Raw genomic sequence first — 19,186 nt, 5'->3', positions numbered from 1 at the left:
TCCGTGAATAGTTTGTGGGGCTATTTATGAATGGTTCTTGGGGTTTTCGAACCCGAAAAAAAAATTCTAATTTTGAAAAACAAATTTAACTGTTTCCTAACCTAACAGAACCTAACCTAATCTTGCCGTGCATGGTTCGTGGGACTATTTATGAAAGGTTCGTGGGTCTATCCGTGCATGGTTCATGGAGTTTCCGAACCTGGAAAAAATACAAAATCAGTAACACGAAAGTAGGTATTTTTCTATGAAGAAGGGTGCAACACTGCATAACCACTGATCATGGACTACGCTAGTCAAGATTTCTCCGCCATATCGCGTGTAACGCAAGCAAAAGCGAACAAAATAAAAATACTCGATATTTAGAAAATTGAGATTATTTGCCTGCAAAAAACGAAACGCGAAATAGAAGAATCCTTAGGAATGCAGAATATGTAAGTATCAATGTGAAAAATACGAAAATAAGGGAATTAGAGACGTTTGGTGGTTATAATCACAATTATAATCTCAATCTCAATGTAGCCTGCAATCTTTCAAAGTAGTAGGGAATTGTTCTTTCGAACTTTTCAAATTATTATCCACCTACTCCAATTAACATAATGGAAAAAATAATTTTGCAGTGACGAGAATGCTCGACACAAATGTTCATCATTCTATATTCTGAATCACAAGCGGCTAGGGACAGCTGTAGCAAACTGGAGATGCTAAAGCACCAAACCTGACCTGCCTAACCTAACCAAGTACAGAAATAAAGAAAACCTGCCTAACCTATTTACTTATTTAGCTCGTAGCTGTACGTAAGTACTGTAGAATAAAACATGTTGTTTAATATAACGTGAGTCTTAATATAATCACAAAATCAAAATAATTATTATGCAGTATATTGAAAATGGGCTGACATATAACGGTGCAAATGGAAATTAAATCGTATTCATACCAAACTGAAAGAGCACTTAAAAATTGAAAAAAATAATCAACCGTTACATGTACAAGGTACATTTACGAACGACTACCATCTCATCACGTAATATAGCTTACATATGTTGTTTCATTAAAAAAAAAAAAAAAAAAATAGCTTGAGGTCCTAAGCAGTTTCAGGTATATAGTTTCGTGCATGGACATTGTGCAGTGACATAAAAGACACTACCATCAATTCGGAAATTATATTCCTTGTACATACGTACAAGTGGTAATGATATTGTCTGAGTGCACTTGTTATATTTTTTACCAGTTATGATAAATTAATGCCCGGTTCGCTCAACCATCTTTAAAACGTTCTTAACGAGTCGATAGTTAACGCATCACTAAAATCTTAGCAGCCTGTTAAACTTTTAATGTTCGCTCAAGCGATTTTATAGGCCCGTTAACTAACGACATGTTAGAGACGTTTTGCTTTGATGCCTTGTTATTCTCATACTTTGACACGAGAAATGCAACGTTTTCATTGGTTGCACCGTGGACAGTAGACAATCTGTGAGTAGACTGTGCGTAAGCGGATTTTTTTTTTGTATGAAATCCCAGGAACAAAAATAAATAAAGTAATGTGTAACACATAAATATATGTTTAAGAAATGAATGTTACTTAGGTATTTACGTCCGCCCACCGAAAATGTTATGTATTAGGATTAACAGTTGCATTGTCATTTCGTAAGTTAGATTTAAATGAGTGCCTACCGACTGCAAATACAAGATCATAAATATATAAATAAAAACTACTGTTCTAGGTTAGGGTAATCTGTTTGAAGTTTGATAAATTTAATTATATTAAAATGGCATTGCAAAAGAGGCCTAAAGTTGGAAATAAACGTGTGTTTGCTATAATAATTTTCCTCAACAAAAGAGAACATTTCACGAAATGTACACCATGCATAACTTAACTTACTGTCCATGGCAATTAAATAATATGTAAATATTGCAAGTCACTTCTATTGGCATTGATGTGAATATGGCATTGCAAACAAGAAATCTACTGTTTCCAAATAATCACCGAAAAGAAAAGAAGGCACGTAAAATGTTTACCAGTATGATTACCGTTCGTTCATATGTACAAGGGACGTTTCTGAATGGTTGTGTTTTTGTTTCGTACAAATATTTTTCAAAGAATATATATATATATAATACAATACGATATTTTATATTTGATTTATCATAAATGGTAAATAGGAAAAGTACACTGTTAGACAGTATCTTCACCACTTGTACGAACGTACCGTGCAAAAATATTTTCCGAATGCGTGGTAGTGTGTTTTACAAACAAATATGCATACTTTTACAATGTCCATGCACGAAACTACATTACCAGAAACAGCTTAGGATTAAGCTTTTTTCTTAATGAAACATACATGTGTAGTACGGTACTTTACATTATATTTTGTTATTCATTATGTGATGAAATTGTAGTCATTCAGAAAATGTACCTTGTACATGGAACGGTTGATTGATATGATATTTTAAATTTGATTTATCATAACTGGTTAAAAAAAAACAAAAAAAACAAGTGCACTGTTAGACAGTACCATTACCGCTTGTACGTAAGTACAAGGAAAAATTTCCGAATGGATGGTAGTGTGTTTTTCAAACAAATATGTATACTCTTACAATTTCCATGCACGAAACGACAACACCTGTAAACTGCTTAGGACCTGAAGCTTAACATACATGTGTAGTACGGTTCTTTACAATATGTTTGGCTTTTCATTGTGTGATGAAATTGTAGTCATTCAGAAAATGTACCTTGTACATGGAACGGTTGATTAATATGATATTTTACATTTAATTTATCATAACTGGTAAAAAAATATAACAAGTGCACTCAGACAATATCATTACCACTTGTACGTATGTACAAGGAATATAATTTCCGAATGGATGGTAGTGTCTTTTATGTCACTGCACAATGTCCATGCACGAAACTATATACCTGAAACTGCTTAGGACCTCAAGCTTTTTTTTTTAATGAAACAACATTTGTAAGCTATATTACGTGATGAGATGGTAGTCGTTCGTAAATGTACCTTGTACATGTAACGGTTGATTATTTTTTTCAATTTTTAAGTGCTCTTTCAGTTTGGTATGAATACGATTTAATTTCCATTTGCACCGTTATATGTCAGCCCATTTTCAATATACTGCATAATAATTATTTTGATTTTGTGATTATATTAAGACTCACGTTATATTAAACAACATGTTTTATTCTACAGTACTTACGTACAGCTACGAGCTAAATAAGTAAATAGGTTAGGCAGGTTTCCTTTATTTCTGTACTTGGTTAGGTTAGGCAGGTCAGGTTTGGTGCTTTTAGCATCTCCAGTTTGCTACAGCTGTCCCTAGCCGCTTGTGATTCAGAATATAGAATGATGAACATTTGTGTCGAGCATTCTCGTCACTGCAAAATTATTTTTTTCCATTATGTTAATTGGAGTAGGTGGATAATAATTTGAAAAGTTCGAAAGTACAATTCCCTACTACTTTGAAAGATTGCAGGCTACATTGTGTAATGCCACAGATTTATTTTACATTAAATGAGAGTACAGGACGGGTATTGCCTATTTGTAGGACAGTTGCTTCATTTTAATTTTATCTCTTACGTTTTCTGTCATTTTTCAGTTGAAAAAACAACAAAAAATTGGAATGGTAGTTATAAGCAGACATAAGCATAAACACAAGAAACCACGACTTTCTCCAGTTTCTATATGATCCACTGGAAAACGGCGTGGACGACGACATCGAATATTTTGGTGAATAACTTTATCTTATACAAATTGAAATATGTAAAAGGAGGTTACATTATTTTAAAAAGTCATGCGATATTTTGTGTTTATGGTTACAGTGCATTCAAGGTCGAAGCCCAATATTCATTTTAAAAACATCAAGTTCGTATAATTAACTATAAGCATTATTTTTGGCTCGACAGGCGAAATCAATAAAATTTGAATAATGTGTGATTATCATGATGCCAATATTGACAAAACTTTAAAAAGTACATTGATACAATATTTCTCATTTATCTTACATGTGATTTCTGATTTGCAGTACGAATTTATAATATGAAATACGAAATGGGAAAATTATATTTGCTGTAGAAACAAATCGAACTAGTGTACGTTTTGCGATGGTATGAAATAATGTGTTCAAATCGGTTTGGGATAACCTTTCAACACAACAGCTGTCATACGCAATTTCGCCATCTTATTTCCGACCCAACACATCGCGCTGTTAAGCACGTTAATGAAGCAAAAGAGTGCCTTTAGATTTAACGACGACATTAGAGGTCTGTTAGCCTTAACGAAGGTTGGAGAAATGCCTCGATGTGCTAATGTAGCGTTAACTTGATTTAACGCTTCTTTAAAATTTAACGCGCATTGAGCGAACCGGGCATAAATGTAAAATATCATATTAATCAACCGTTCCATGTACAAGGTACATTTTCTGAATGACTACAATTTCATCACATAATGAAAAGCCAAACATATTATAAAGAACCGTACTACACATGTATGTTAAGCTTCAGGTCCTAAGCAGTTTACAGGTGTTGTCGTTTCGTGCATGGAAATTGTAAGAGTATACATATTTGTTTGAAAAACACACTACCATCCATTCGGAAATTTTTCCTTGTACTTACGTACAAGTGGTAATGGTACTGTCTAACAGTGCACTTTTTTTTTTTAACCAGTTATGATAAATCAAATTTAAAATATCATATCAATCAACCGTTCCATGTACAAGGTACATTTTCTGAATGACTACAATTTCATCACATAATGAATAACCAAATATAATGTAAAGTACCGTACTACACATGTATGTTTCATTAGGAAAAAAGCTTAATCCTAAGCTGTTTCTGGTAATGTAGTTTCGTGCATGGACATTGTAAAAGTATGCATATTTGTTTGTAAAACACACTACCACGCATTCGGAAAATATTTTTGCACGGTACGTTCGTACAAGTGGTGAGGATACTGTCTAACAGTGTACTTTTCCTATTTACCATTTATGATAAATCAAATATAAAATATCGTATTGTATTATATATATTTTTTCTTTGAAAAATATTTGTACGAAACAAAAACACAACCATTCAGAAACGTCCCTTGTACATATGCACGAACGGTAATCATACTGGTAAACATTTTACGTGCCTTCTTTTCTTGTCCGTGATCATTTGGAAACAGTAGATTTCTTGTTTGCAATGCCACATTCACATCAATTCCAATAGAAGTGACTTGCAATATTTACATATTATTTAATTGCCATGGACAGTAAGTTAAGTTATGCATGGTGTACATTTCGTGAAATGTTCTCTTTTGTTGAGGAAAATTATTATAGCAAACACACGTTCATTTCCACCTTTAGGCCTCTTTTGCAATGCCATTTTAATATAATTAAATTTATCAAACTTCAAACAGATTACCCTAACCTAGAACAGTAGTTTTTATTTATATATTTATGATCTTGTATTTGCAGTCGGTAGGCACTCATTTAAATCTAACTTACGAAATGACAATGCAACTGTTAATCCTAATACATAACATTTTCGGTGGGCGGACGTAAATACCTAAGTAACATTCATTTCTTAAACATATATTTATGTGTTACACATTACTTTATTTATTTTTGTTCCTGGGATTTCATACAAAAAAAAAATCCGCTTACGCACAGTCTACTGTCCACGGTGCAACCAATGAAAACGTTGCATTTCTCGTGTCAAAGTATGAGAATAAGAAGGAATCAAAGCAAAACGTCTCTCGGGACTATAAAATCGCTTGAGCGAACATTAAAAGTTTAACAGGCTGCTAAGATTTTAGTGATGCGTTAACTATCGACTCGTTAAGAACGTTTTAAAGATGGTTGAGCGAACCGGGCATTAGAGATACTGGGCGAAAGGGGGGGGGGTTATAACCCCCATCAACCTCACATTGAGCACGCCACTGATCCTGTGCACGTCATGTTGTCGCAAGTTCGTAATCAGAAATGATGAACAGTAACTCACGTTTATTTACACTCTAGAACTGTTACACAGTTACAAAACCGCGTATTTGGAAACACAGACCGGTTGTTACGCCATGAAACGCTCGCAAATATTTGGTTAACGTAGTAGACGGACATCAAGGGAACAGCTTTCGTGCATCGGAGTGACATTAATGTCGAAAATTACACGATTTACCGGCAAAAAAATTTCAACGAGGTGAAAACAAACTTCCAAGACCTTCCTAAAGTATAAATAAAGCCATTTCGGTAAGTACTTTCTCCTGTAAAATGGAAGAAATACGTTTTGGGGATACGCAAGTTTTACCTTAAATTCTTGTTCTAAATAATAATTTTTCATTGCATTTATGCTAATGGAACCTAAACTAAAGCCCCTATCACACGGAACTGGATTCCTAGTTGGAATGCCCTAGTTGGCGATGAACTGACTTTCTAGGTAGAAATTATGGCCGCCTGGCTAACTGCTTGACTGGTTTTGAGGAATAGGACATGTTCTAATTGCTACTAACTTCTTCGACTAGATTCTGTGGAACAGCCAATCAGAGCAAAGTTTCGCCATGTGAAGATAATCTGTGAGTTTGCAAAATAGCCTTTTTTTGTCTGTGGTTTCCGAGTGCATACAGCACGAAAGGCATGTTTACAATTGAAAAAGCTAAAATATTTTTCCATACGTGTATAGTAAACGCATAGACATACTACTACAAGATGTTACAGCTGCGGGTTAAGCCCCTATCACACGGAACTGGATTTCTAGTTGGAATGCTCTAGTTGACGCTGGACTGGCTACCCAATTGCTAACCTTAACATCAAAGGCAAATCTTGTCTGACGTCAGAACACAAGGTAGCAAGACTGTTGTGCGACAAGGAAGACCCGTCGTCTATGCCCATAGACATACTACTACAAGATGTTACAGCTGCGGGTTAAAAATGGTTGACAGTATGGCGGCACTGGAAGGTCGTTTCCTCGCGACCACCGACGCAGCACCGTCGGTGGAAAAACAGATGACGAACGCTATGCGCAAGAACACGCAGATTGCTCGAAACAACAAAACACTATCGTGTGCCGTACCATTCGCTTACCGAATGGTTTCTAACGGCGTTCAGGCAATTTGCGCGTATAATAAATTATACGTGCAAATTGACTAAACGTAGTTAGAAGTGGCGGAAATTAATTATATGCAATGCTTTCGTTTAATTACAAACACTTTTCGCATTAAAATTGATTTCTATCACAAAAATAAAAGTATACGAAAATTATATGGAAAACGTTCTATTTTGCAAAAAAAAAAAAAATCCTGACTGATCCTTCGGCTATACAGGATTGTATTGCAAGATATTACACCGATCAATAAAAAACATTTTGTTTACCACATATTAAAACGAAAAAAGATGACTGCCTACAGCAACTACGCTCCATTCGATAATAAAAATTTCAATACTGTCAGGGATCAGTTCACATACCTTATGGCCATGGACGTCCGAAAGGGGGGAGGGGCACGCCCTTCCCCCTGGATAATGAATGTCTGACAAAAGGTATATATTTCACACATAATTTCATTTCAGTCACTAATTTATGTTAATTATTATAAGGGCGTTGAAGAACATGATAATTTCAGACTGAAGCAGTGTTTTTTGAAGGGACATCACTATTATGGGGGAAAATATGACTCCTTTGCCCCCTGGAAAAAAAAAATGCCTTACTTGCCCCTCCCTGGAAAAAATCCTGTGGACGCCCATGCTTATGGCACTGATTAGAAATAGGTTAGTCTGCACAGAAACAATATAATAATTGCCAAGAGAATGCTCGGAAGTTTTCTCAAAAATCAAATAAATAAAAAGTACTAGGTTGAATGCTACGAAAAGGTTCAGCCTTTTAACACAAATTTACTGTCATGACACTGACCATTAAGTTGAAGTGAAATTTCATACCTTATTGTAGCAAGTGCAGCAGCACCTACTATACATATATGCTTTTTACACTGAAAGAAAAGTATGAAAATATACTTTGGAAAATTAATAGTTGTTCCTTGAAGACTTCTTTCAGCATTTAAAGCAATTGAAAGAATGAAAACCCCTAATATTGAAAATTAATATTTCTACTTTAAAAAAACAGAAAATATTAACAAAAATAATATCTACACACACACACACACACATATATATATATAAAATGATATCTACAATATCTCTTACATAAAACAGCTTATTTAAAAACTAAATACTCATCATTTACTAAATAGCTGAACATGAATGAAGAAATGTTGATTTATTTCCCTCCACGATGAACTTTGTGCCAGCTGATACGAGACTTAAACAGAGAAGTGCCATATTTATTACACTTCCCACGTCCAAGTCCCATACCGGACTTTGCATTTGTATCTCTTCTATCTTGATGTGTGCATAAAACACGCACACAGGTGGATAATTCCTAGAAATTAAATAAATGCTCTACAGTGCCGTACAGTAGGATTCATTTTCTTGCATTTTCATCTTCAAATACTATGTACTGGGAATTGCCCAATGGGTAACATAGTTTCCCTGGTGACACTAACATTTCAGTAGCCAACATGCTAAAATGCTCACCACAAAAATAATGTACTTAATGTACTCACTTTAAGAAATGCATGACTTCATTATCAACTTTGGCTGCTTTTTCCTAAGGACATACGAGCACCATTACAAAAATGAAAAATTCATATTGGACCTTGCTACTCCATACCTCCTTTCTGTAGTTATTACGCATAGTTTTATAACATGAGCAACTAGTATTTAATGAAGTACAGCATAAACAGTGTGCAGCAGAGACTACTTACTTTCATACATCTCACTGGACTTGATTAATCTGTTATATCAGTAACTACTGTACTTCGTGTATCATGATACATGCATGTTACTGAACACAAAAATGTTCATCAAAATAGATAAATTGTGGAAATGATCACACTGTGAAGTGTTGTTTTTTTCCCACAGAAAGGTTTCTCCGAATTGCAAAGTTATTCCCACAGTTGTTTGCAGTACTGAAAGCACCTTTTCATTCTCTTGTATAGCTTCTAAAAAATAAAAAAAATCACACAATGGGAACCATGATTTTCAGTAATTATTCTCAAAATAAAAAAAAATGTGCAACTACATTCATGAGGTGTGGAGACTAGCAGAAAAAGTTATTTTCACCATTTTTTTTTATTATGGTAACAGTTTCATACATCGGAGACACATTTCTTCATTTTTACAGAAGAAACTACTTACGGAAATGAGTTTCTGTAAGGTTTCCAACGTTAGTAGAGGTATTTTCTATTTGACCGGGAAAACATGTCAGTGTTTCCAACCCACCCTTTTTTTAACTATTCTTGCCTAACCTAACCAAACCTAACCTTATCGGAATGGTTCGTGGGTCTGTCCGTCAGCTACCAGTGCATAATGTACAATTTGCACACGTGACGAACACGATAGTAGGTATTTTTCGGTGAAGGTTGGAAAACACTGATATTCAAAAATAAGAAGCGATATCATTCACAAAGTAAGCGATATAGCACCATTACGTGTGTTCAGTAGCACTTAGATAAATTAGTAGAAAAAGTGTTTGTTTTCATGTAAAAAGCATAATGGTACCTTGAACTATGTTCCACAATACACAATTGGTAAGTACGAACCATGCAAAACACAAAATATCTGATTTTAATGTGTCTCGGATCTATGAAACTGGTACCTTTATTATTAAGTACAGATGCTATTATATTTCACACATTGTCAATTTTTGCAAGTTAAATCACTCAACTAACCACAGAGCTTAACACAAATTAAAAATGATGATTATTGATTATTATTACCACTTTTTAGAGAGAGCAGTGATATCACATGGTATAGATGATTATTTTTTGAGACATAGAACCTAACAAGCAATGCAAAACAAAATCTTACAAGAGAACGTGACTGTTTTATAATAATTCCCACATTGTGAGGAATCATGAGTTTAGGTGAAAATTGCACAAAAACGAGGTTGATCACTTGGTGAAAATAGTAACTGAAAATATGTTGCTTTCAATACAAAGTTGCATTTACCTCAAATGATCCTTAAGCATTAGCTACATACAAATAGAAAAGGCTGCGACTATTTTCAAATAATTACCAGAATCATAACATAAGTAGGATAGGATCATTAGGTTTAATTATCTGATTATTTCCGCGCGTGTGTATAATTATAAAAGTAAGAGAACCAAACCTGGTCCACCTAAACCATTCAAGCAAGAAAATACGACAGGAATTAAAAAATAAGTTATTGTAGAAGCATAACATCACAGAATAAGTTATACACGTGGAACTTGGCCCTTACAGAACAGTATATGATATTATTACCATTTCATTAAAATTCCTGAGTTTTTATTTTAAACAACAAATGATACACAATTACAATCAGAAAGTTCGATTTCGATACTGAATGCAAGCCTGTACAGTGGGATCCATGAGTATTATTATCCAAATTGTCCATGATTATTTTCATTAATTTTTCTCTTACATTCTGTGTGTTTTTAAGAGATGGATTTTTATGTATGCTGGTGCAGAAATTGTCAACAACTTGTTTTGAGTTTTCTTTTAATTATTAAAGTTCTTATTGGGTCAAATAAAGTGCACGAACATGGTGATGGACAATTTGCACGGTAATACTTATGGATCCCACTGTACCACAGAGATGAAATGAACGGAATTTGGTTCGCGTTTGGCGATACTTCTTTATCACTTTTTGAAAAAAGCTTTGATACGTATTACGCAGTGATTTCATACAATGTTAAATTACGATTTCATTAACTACATTAGGCAACACTTATCGCATCCCCAAAATAATATTCTAATGACAAGAATCAGACGACACAATTTCAAAATGTAAACAGACTGGTCGGCTGGATGAAGCTACTTATCCAAATTAGAAACTAAATATTGTGTAAATGAAAGAGTTGTAGAATACGTACATTCCTGGTACTATTTGTAAATATTACACGTATTCTACTCTCATTCTCGCAATAAAATTTAGTAGAAGAAAAGGTTCGTGAATATGGACACGAATTTGACTTCAGCCGGTTCGCGAGGAACAGTAGAAACACAGAATACTAACTACGGTCAACCAATCTCCCATAAGACTGAAACAACCCTGAGGCTCTGTCCGAAAGCTGCAAGACCATACTTGAAGCGAGCATACTTCGAGAGCATACTCGCAGTGCGGTCTTGAAGCCTGGAAGCGGAAAGCTTTCGAACTGCACTTCGACTGCAGCGCCAACACAAGTGAGGAATGCAACAAAAGTTGCTTCGAAACTAAAATTATCAAACATCGACTGTATGTGCCACTCTTGTTTTCCGTGAACAACACACACATGACTCGGCGTGCAGTTTATATAACACAGCACGTTATTAATTATAGAAATATGAAAGAAATTTGCTCTTTCAAATTAATTTTCACACATTCCGCAACATGGTTTACGATCGCGGGAAAATAAATTGTTTTCTCACTTTTAAACACCTTCTCACTATAGAAGAAAGAAACCACGCATATATGAATAAAACCAATAAATAAAATTACATAGTATTTTAAAAACTTGTTTACTTACATTTCCACACAATGGAAGAACTACAGCTACCAGCTGATTGACTTCAGACGTCCATTTTTTTAACAAATGAAAAGCAAGCACAGATCGCAAGTGTGCACCGCTCGTGTGCTGCGTCCTCTGGTCTTGTACACTCGTTTGCTTGGCGCTTTCGAACTGCACTAGGTGACGTCACTTCCGTCAAGACTGTACTTCAAGTATGTACTTTGTACCTTTTGGACACAGCCTTAATACGAAGCGATATTCCTCTCGGTTGAATAGTTATCGTATTTTAAAAGTGTGAAGTGATACGTTGTTTACATCTCGCGCTGCCGCCATTATGGGAACGGAAGACTATCGACAAGTATGGTGTAACAAGTACCGTGTGAGGCGAAAACTAGCAAATGGGTAGCCAGTCCAGCGTCAACTAGAGCGTTCCTACTAGAAATCCAGTTCCGTGTGATAGGGGCTTAACAGGCCTAACCTAACATAATAGGCGTCTGACGTCAGAACACAAGGTAGCAAGACTGTTGTGCGACAAGGAGACCCGTGAGCCATGAGCCAATCCTTGTTTTATATTTTTCACTGTGAAAATATGATACTTTTGTGATAGTTTAGTTTAAAACAATGAGACCCAAATTACTGAATAGAAATTTTTATAAGCACACAGAAATAGGGGAGGATTACCATAATTTATGTCGGCTTTGCTTGACAAACACTAGTTCGGGTAATCATTCATGTACAATTGGGTTGTATTAATACGCAGGCGCGGGATCCATGCATTTTGTGAGGCGGAGTATCTACAACGTTGCCAGTTCTCTTTGTAGCGTCTTCGATGGCATTAGGGGTGTGTAGGTGGCAGCACGCATATTAATGAGCAATTGCACATTCCAATATCTACCGGTATCATGGGTATTTGTTGTTGCAGATTTTTGCTCGGAAATTCACGTTTTGCGAGGTGGAAGATCTCCAACGTTGCCAGTTCTCTCCTTTTTAGCATCTTCACTGTCATTAGGCGTGTGAGGGAAAGATTTTTTGGGGTCAGGACGGGAATTTTTAAAATCCCAACATTCCTTGCATTCGGGATGGGAAAAAATCTTCATTTCCGGACCAAGTAGGGAAATTTTCCGGAAAGGAAGTGGTCGAAATTTCCAGAACTTCTGTAAATCTCGAATTGTACAGTGGGATCCATGAGTATTACCGTGCAAATTGTCCATGACTATTTTCATTATTATTTTTTTAAAACCTGTGTGTTTTTAAGCGATGGATTTTTATGTACAGCTTGTTTTGAGTTTTTTTAAAATTATTGAAGCTGTTATTGTGTCAAATAAAGTGCACGAACATGGTGATGGACAATTTGCAAGGTAATACTCATGGATCCCACTGTACACGTCATTTTTACCTTAAGTCATTGTTTTCGCATTTCTGGAATAAAAACTAACAATTTCCGATAATTTTCACACTTCAGTTTAAAACGACCATTCGGTATTTCTAGTCTGATTAGGTTAACGAAAAGTCGGGAAATCATTTCCCGAATTCGGGATCGGGACGGGAGATTTTTCCCCGATATCCGGGTCCCAACTTTTCGGGATCCCACACACAGCATTTACATCATTTGAGGGATGTGCGAGATTCCGAAAAGTCGGGACTGGAATCGCGAAAAAAATTCCCGTCCCGATCCAGACTTTTCTGGATCCTGAGCAGTCGAGAAATACCGAATGGTCATTTTAAATAGTGTACGAGAAATGAGAAAACAATCAACTAAGATGAAAATGATGTGTAAATTTCGGGATTTTCAGATATTCGGGAAATTTCAAACATTTCCCGTCCCCATCCCGTCCCGACCCTGAAAATTCGGTCCCGCACACCCCTAATTATTATATAAAGATTTTTTTTACCTGGAATCCTAAAATTTATTGTCTTCCAATTTTCAACTTATACATCTGCATTTAAACAGCATTACATTATTATACAAACATTAAACAAATGTCATCTGGAATCGTAAAATATATTGTCTTCCAATTTTCAGTTTCACGTTGCTTAATGTTTCTGCGAATGCCCAAAGAGGAGAAAATATGCTTGCATAAATAGAATTTTTTAATAAATATGTATTTATTTTAAATACTAAAAAGAGATATAACAACTTTCTTATACTCGGATTTGGAGCTATTGTTCATGTACGGAGATGTTTATTATATTTATTTTGTGATTACACGACAACATGTTACAGGTGGACCATTAGTTCCTCTAAGTAGTAATATACGGAATTTTCCTTGCACTTGAATAGCCTACGTTGTGAAATGTAAAATGTGTTTGCATTTTCCCGAATGGAAAGAAATATTGAAACAACAGTGGCGCTTGTCCTCTCGGATGTAAATTTTGCACAAAACAAATAATATTTGAAGTAAAATATGTATCATTTATATATCGGGAGGAGAGAAAGCTTTACCAACTAAAATGCAACGTGCTCGGTTCATAAAGCTTCGACATGTTCACAGACTCACGTAGTGTGCTGAAAAAAAGATAATCACAACAATAAGTTTATAAATTTATGTAAATAATGTGTACATAGACGGTCATACTTTCATGTATTATTTTTTCTCCTCTCTCTTGTTATTTATTCACAGTGTATTATGTTCAACATAATTGGGAAATGTATCCTGTGCTGAACACATAAATAATAATAATAATAATATATACACTACAACCAAAGTTACATGATCTGTTCCATTCTGCGGACAACATTGAATTCCAATAACACTTGGCTGGATGCAGTAAAGCGAAATGGTAATATTTTTATACTCCCTCTTCATCCCAACGCAAATTTTACAAAGATATATCAACAAGAAAATGTAAGCGGGTCTATTATCGGTTTGTATCAACACTCGATTGTTCTCGAGTTACTTTTCTCTGATCGTGCAATTAAACAATGTTACAATATGCTATTGCAGTCATTTAAGGCAAATTTAAAGGAAAAAATACATGGTATTTTAAACAGTAAATAACAATGATACACGATATATGGAAAGAAAGAAGAATGGAAGAAATATTTATCATTGTTCACCTCGTTGTTCATGCTTCTTCTTTATTATTATGGAAACAGGATTTTATGAATTGATTCTCCCGTCTTGCCGCATACGTCCACTTGCAACACATTTTACAAGCAAATATTCGTTAGTACAGCCATGTTACAACAGCTGAACTACAGTCAATGTCTGCTGACCGGAGAAAAATCGCGGATCAACTTTGATCGCAGATCGCAGGGACTTAATCTCAGTTCAACACAAAATCAGAGTTCAGCGTGACTGCAGATCAATTTTACTGGCTAATCGAGGATCAACTGTTTTATACAATCGGGCGTTACACTGGGTACTGATTATTAACACATATTAAAAATTCACTGAAAATGCTAGTGTGTGGGAACTGGTTTCTCCAGATAAATTCATGCAAGTATGAGGGAAACAGGGCTTCAGAGGTACCAAAATGGCATCTAAGTATCTTTTTTGCTCTCATCCACATGTTCTCAACATTTTGTGTGTGAACCTGTGCATCATTGGGGTCTACAAAGTTTTCCTGGTGGACCACAACCTGATGTTCGGAGACGCCGCCTCCAATTTCGTTTATACGGTTATAGACTCTCCAGGCATCTGACACAATGATAGTGCCAGGTAGTATAAAATTGAAAGAGGTATAAAATGTTTTTAACTCTAGAACGGCGAAGGATTTGATACCCCGTAGAACAGCGGAAAGGGGATATTTTGACCCCTCATAAGGAATGCATTTAAAATTATAATTATTTTACAATGGGAACATATTTTTATTTTGTATTATTTTCTGCGCTTTAGGTATTATAATCACAGTGTTTAGGTGGGTTTATGATATATTTTGATATCAAATAAAAATGATAATCGTCAACAACTGAATACTCCAGAATACGCAACATTTCACTACGAGAAACTGTTACTTGATGCCAATGTCCATGAAGACTTTCTCCTACCCCCCTTGAAGAGGTCTGTTCTTAACAGCCTCTTTTCCGCGAGGGGCCGGGATTGTAAATTTGTGACGTCATCGCGGACGCAAGCTTTCCCTCTGCCTTGAAAAACAGATTTGAAAACAACGATGAGTTGTCAATATTTTCCAATAGTTACAAGTATTTTTTTACTCATTATATCGTTTACTCACTATAAGGAATTGTATTATTATTACTATTGTCTTTTGTATTTCTAGTTACTTTTTTGTATGCAACTAATTCCTATGTATTTTTTTCTTCATTTTTTTTGTATCTGTTTTTTTATTATTACGTTTAGTTTACTGCTCCATAAGTTTATCTAATCTTATATGTATTATCATATTGACAAGGGTTAGGTGGCAGAGCAGCCCTTGGCTGAACCTCGCCCGCTGAATAAAGAAAATTTATTATTATTAAATTTATTATTATTACTTTATTTCTGGGGCATGGCATAGACGTGTAGGTGGTTATCTAGAAATATATTTCGGGAAAAGTTCTCAATTATATCACATGTAATAATACTAGCAAAATTGTCTTCATATTACAATCAAAAGCCTTAAATGGTCGACTTTCGATCTCGCCACCGAAGTTCCCGTGTCTTGGTCTGGCCATGAGTGTTCTTCACCAATTTCAGCCAATTATCACTCATCGTTGCGATTAACCAAAAGTGGTAGAAATAATTATGGATTAGCTATGTCAATAGAGGCCGGGAGGACGTCTGATTGTTACGAGACAGAGTTCGATCCCTTATGTGTGTGATCTAAGGTCGGAAATTTTTCCGGCTTTGTCCCTGCATGAAGCGACTTTGGGGTACATCCAGCCTCAGAAGCTTGCATTGGTGAAATCCTCAAAGCGGTACTTATCACTTGTTGTTTCGATATGAAATTGTATCTATTCATACCGAAGCGACAAACACATGGCGCTTTGAAGCAAACCCTCAGAATGCAACTTTTCAACCGGAAACGACACGGCAAGCTTCCATGTGTCACTCAGACTGGTCCGTTTTCCCAATAACATATATCGTCTCGCCCAGGTCTGTTTGTAGCGCATGCACGGTGAATACTTGCTTTTAGGGAGATTTTACACCGAAGCGACACGCGGCATGTGTAGCTTAAGGATTTCACCAATCGAAGGCAGGCTTTGTGCGACCTGTCACGCCTTTACAGCGTGAAACGTTGCTGTTGATTGGCTCGTTCTCAAGTGCTATGTGCCCGACCCTGTGGCCGAATGGTTAGCACATCGCGCTGCGACGCCAAGGGTCCCGGGTTCGAATCCTGGTCGGGCTTGGTTGTTTGTGAATGTCCATTCATCAATTTCATCATTTCATCACTCATCCCCATCTTCGCAAATTAGCCAAGAGGCACAAAACGCGAAGTAAAATAAAACTAAAATCAATCAATCAATCAAGTGGTATGTGACACGCGAGCGCTTGAGAATTCACACCGGAGTGGCAAGCGACATGGGCCTGCCCCTTTAGTCCAAGGGAGAATTCACACCAAAGCGACAGGCGACATGTGTCGCTTGAGGATTTCACCAACCGAATGCAGGTTTGTGCGGCCTGTCATCAGCTACTGTGTGAAACGTTGCTATTGATTGGTTCGTACCCAAGCGACACGTGCCGCCTGTCGCTTCGGTGTAAATTCTTCCCAAGGCAAAATATTTACCGCAGTTGAGCGAACAACACAACGAAGCGACACTATGCATGATGTTGGAAAAATGACTGTATCCAAGTGACACGCGAGCGACAAGCGACACGTGTAGTTTGTCGTGTCTCTTTGGTTTAAAAAAAAATGCATTCATTTCTGTAGTGTTGCCCACGAGACGGGACGAGACTGAACACCTGCCTCGTCTCGTTTTCGAGACGAGACACGACGGCTCCTGAAAAGTCTCGTCTCGTCTCGAAAGTCTCGAAAAAATATAAACAAAATATCTAATCAATTGCAAATATTTATTTATTCGGAATAAAGCATTTTCTTTGGAAACCCAAAACAGCTTCTATTACATGAATGAATCTGTAAGATTCCCCCTCGAAAAATCCTAATTCGTCGCACGTTGTCCGGAACGAATTTGCCCAGACATTAGCCTCGTGTCCCTGTATCTTCCTACTGAAATTTCCTCAGAATACCTTAAATCTGGCAACTATCTGCTACCCCAAGAGCTTTCTTCCATTCATCCTTGCGCAAAACGATCCGTAGGTAGTCACTGCCATTGTTTTCCACGGCCCTGTTCCAACCATACTGGCGACAATCGTCATAAAATTTCTCGCCCAAACAGACCCTTCTTTCATTTGCGACCCTCTTCTCAAAATCCACAGCAGCCTCGAGTGGTGGTTGCAAACTTCAAAGATTTCGCACTAAAAACCTAGGTAAAGGTAAAGTTCCAAGTGCATATGACACAGTGCCATGAAGGCAGATTTACGGGATGTGGGGGAAAGGTCATTTTGGAGGCGAAGTGATCAGCATCACACTCCGGCCGCTTTTGCCCTCCAGGATTGCCCACATGCACCCATTAATATGAGGCTGTTGAGCCCCGGAGCTACTTTATGCGGGAACAATCCGGAATAATTCCGACCTTTATTCACCCACTCCGGGATTCGAACCCGGGTCTCCCGCCGGCAGTCAGACGCCCTAACAACTACACCACCGCGGCTCTAAAAAGCTAGTGCAATTAGATACTCTGCTTTGACTTAACGAACATAAAATTTGCCTGAAGTCAGAGGAGTAATAAGCGACATGCGACAGCAACAAGTGTCGCTTTGAAATGAACCCACAGTAATAAATGCAACCTTCCGAACGGAAGCGACTAGACCGGCAAGCGGCACCTGTTGCTTTGTCGCTTGCGTGTCGTTCGGACTGGACAGTTTTTTAATAGCTTGCATTATGTCGCCTCTGTCTGTTGGTAGTGAATTCACAGTGAAAGCTTGCTTATAGACTAAGGGAGATTTCACATCGAAGCGACACGCGACCCGTAACACGTGTCGCTTCAGGATTTCACCAATCGAACGCAGGTTTGTGCTGCCTGCCATGCTCCTACGCTGTGAAACGTTGCTGTTGATTGGCTCGTTCCAAAGCAAATTGTCTCGCGTGTTGCTTGTCGCTCCGGTCTGAAATCTCCCTAAAGGAGCGTATCGCTCGTTGATTTGATGTGGAAATCCTGTGTCGCTTGTCGCCTGTCGCTTCAACCTGAAAGCTATCTTGTGGAAATTTCACACTGAAGTTACAAGCGACACGTATAATTCACACCCAAGCGACAAGCGACACAATCCTCTTCAGTCGGAAGGAAAACATTCACCCCGCATCCGTGAACAACGGACCGAGGCTACAAGAGACACGTGCAGTTTTTAGTGTCTCTTCTGTTCGAAAGGTTGAATTGACTACTGAAAGTTCGCTTCCAAGCGACTCGTGTCGCTTGTCGCCTGTAACTTTGGTGTGAAGTAATCTTGCTCACAGCATACTCTTCGAATCGAAGCTGCACGTCTCGCTTGTCGCTTTCTTGTTGTTCTGCTTAGGCCGTTTTCTGGATACCGCATGCGCGATGAATGCTTGCTTATAAACTGAAGTGTTTCTGTCGTTCGTTGCTTCAGTGTGATACTTCCGTGTCGCTTGTCACATTGAACAAG

Source organism: Lepisma saccharinum, chromosome 12 (genome assembly GCF_977018435.1).
Source record: "Lepisma saccharinum chromosome 12, izLepSacc3.1, whole genome shotgun sequence".
NCBI classification, from domain to species: domain Eukaryota; kingdom Metazoa; phylum Arthropoda; class Insecta; order Zygentoma; family Lepismatidae; genus Lepisma; species Lepisma saccharinum.
This window is presented reverse-complemented; position numbering follows the sequence as displayed.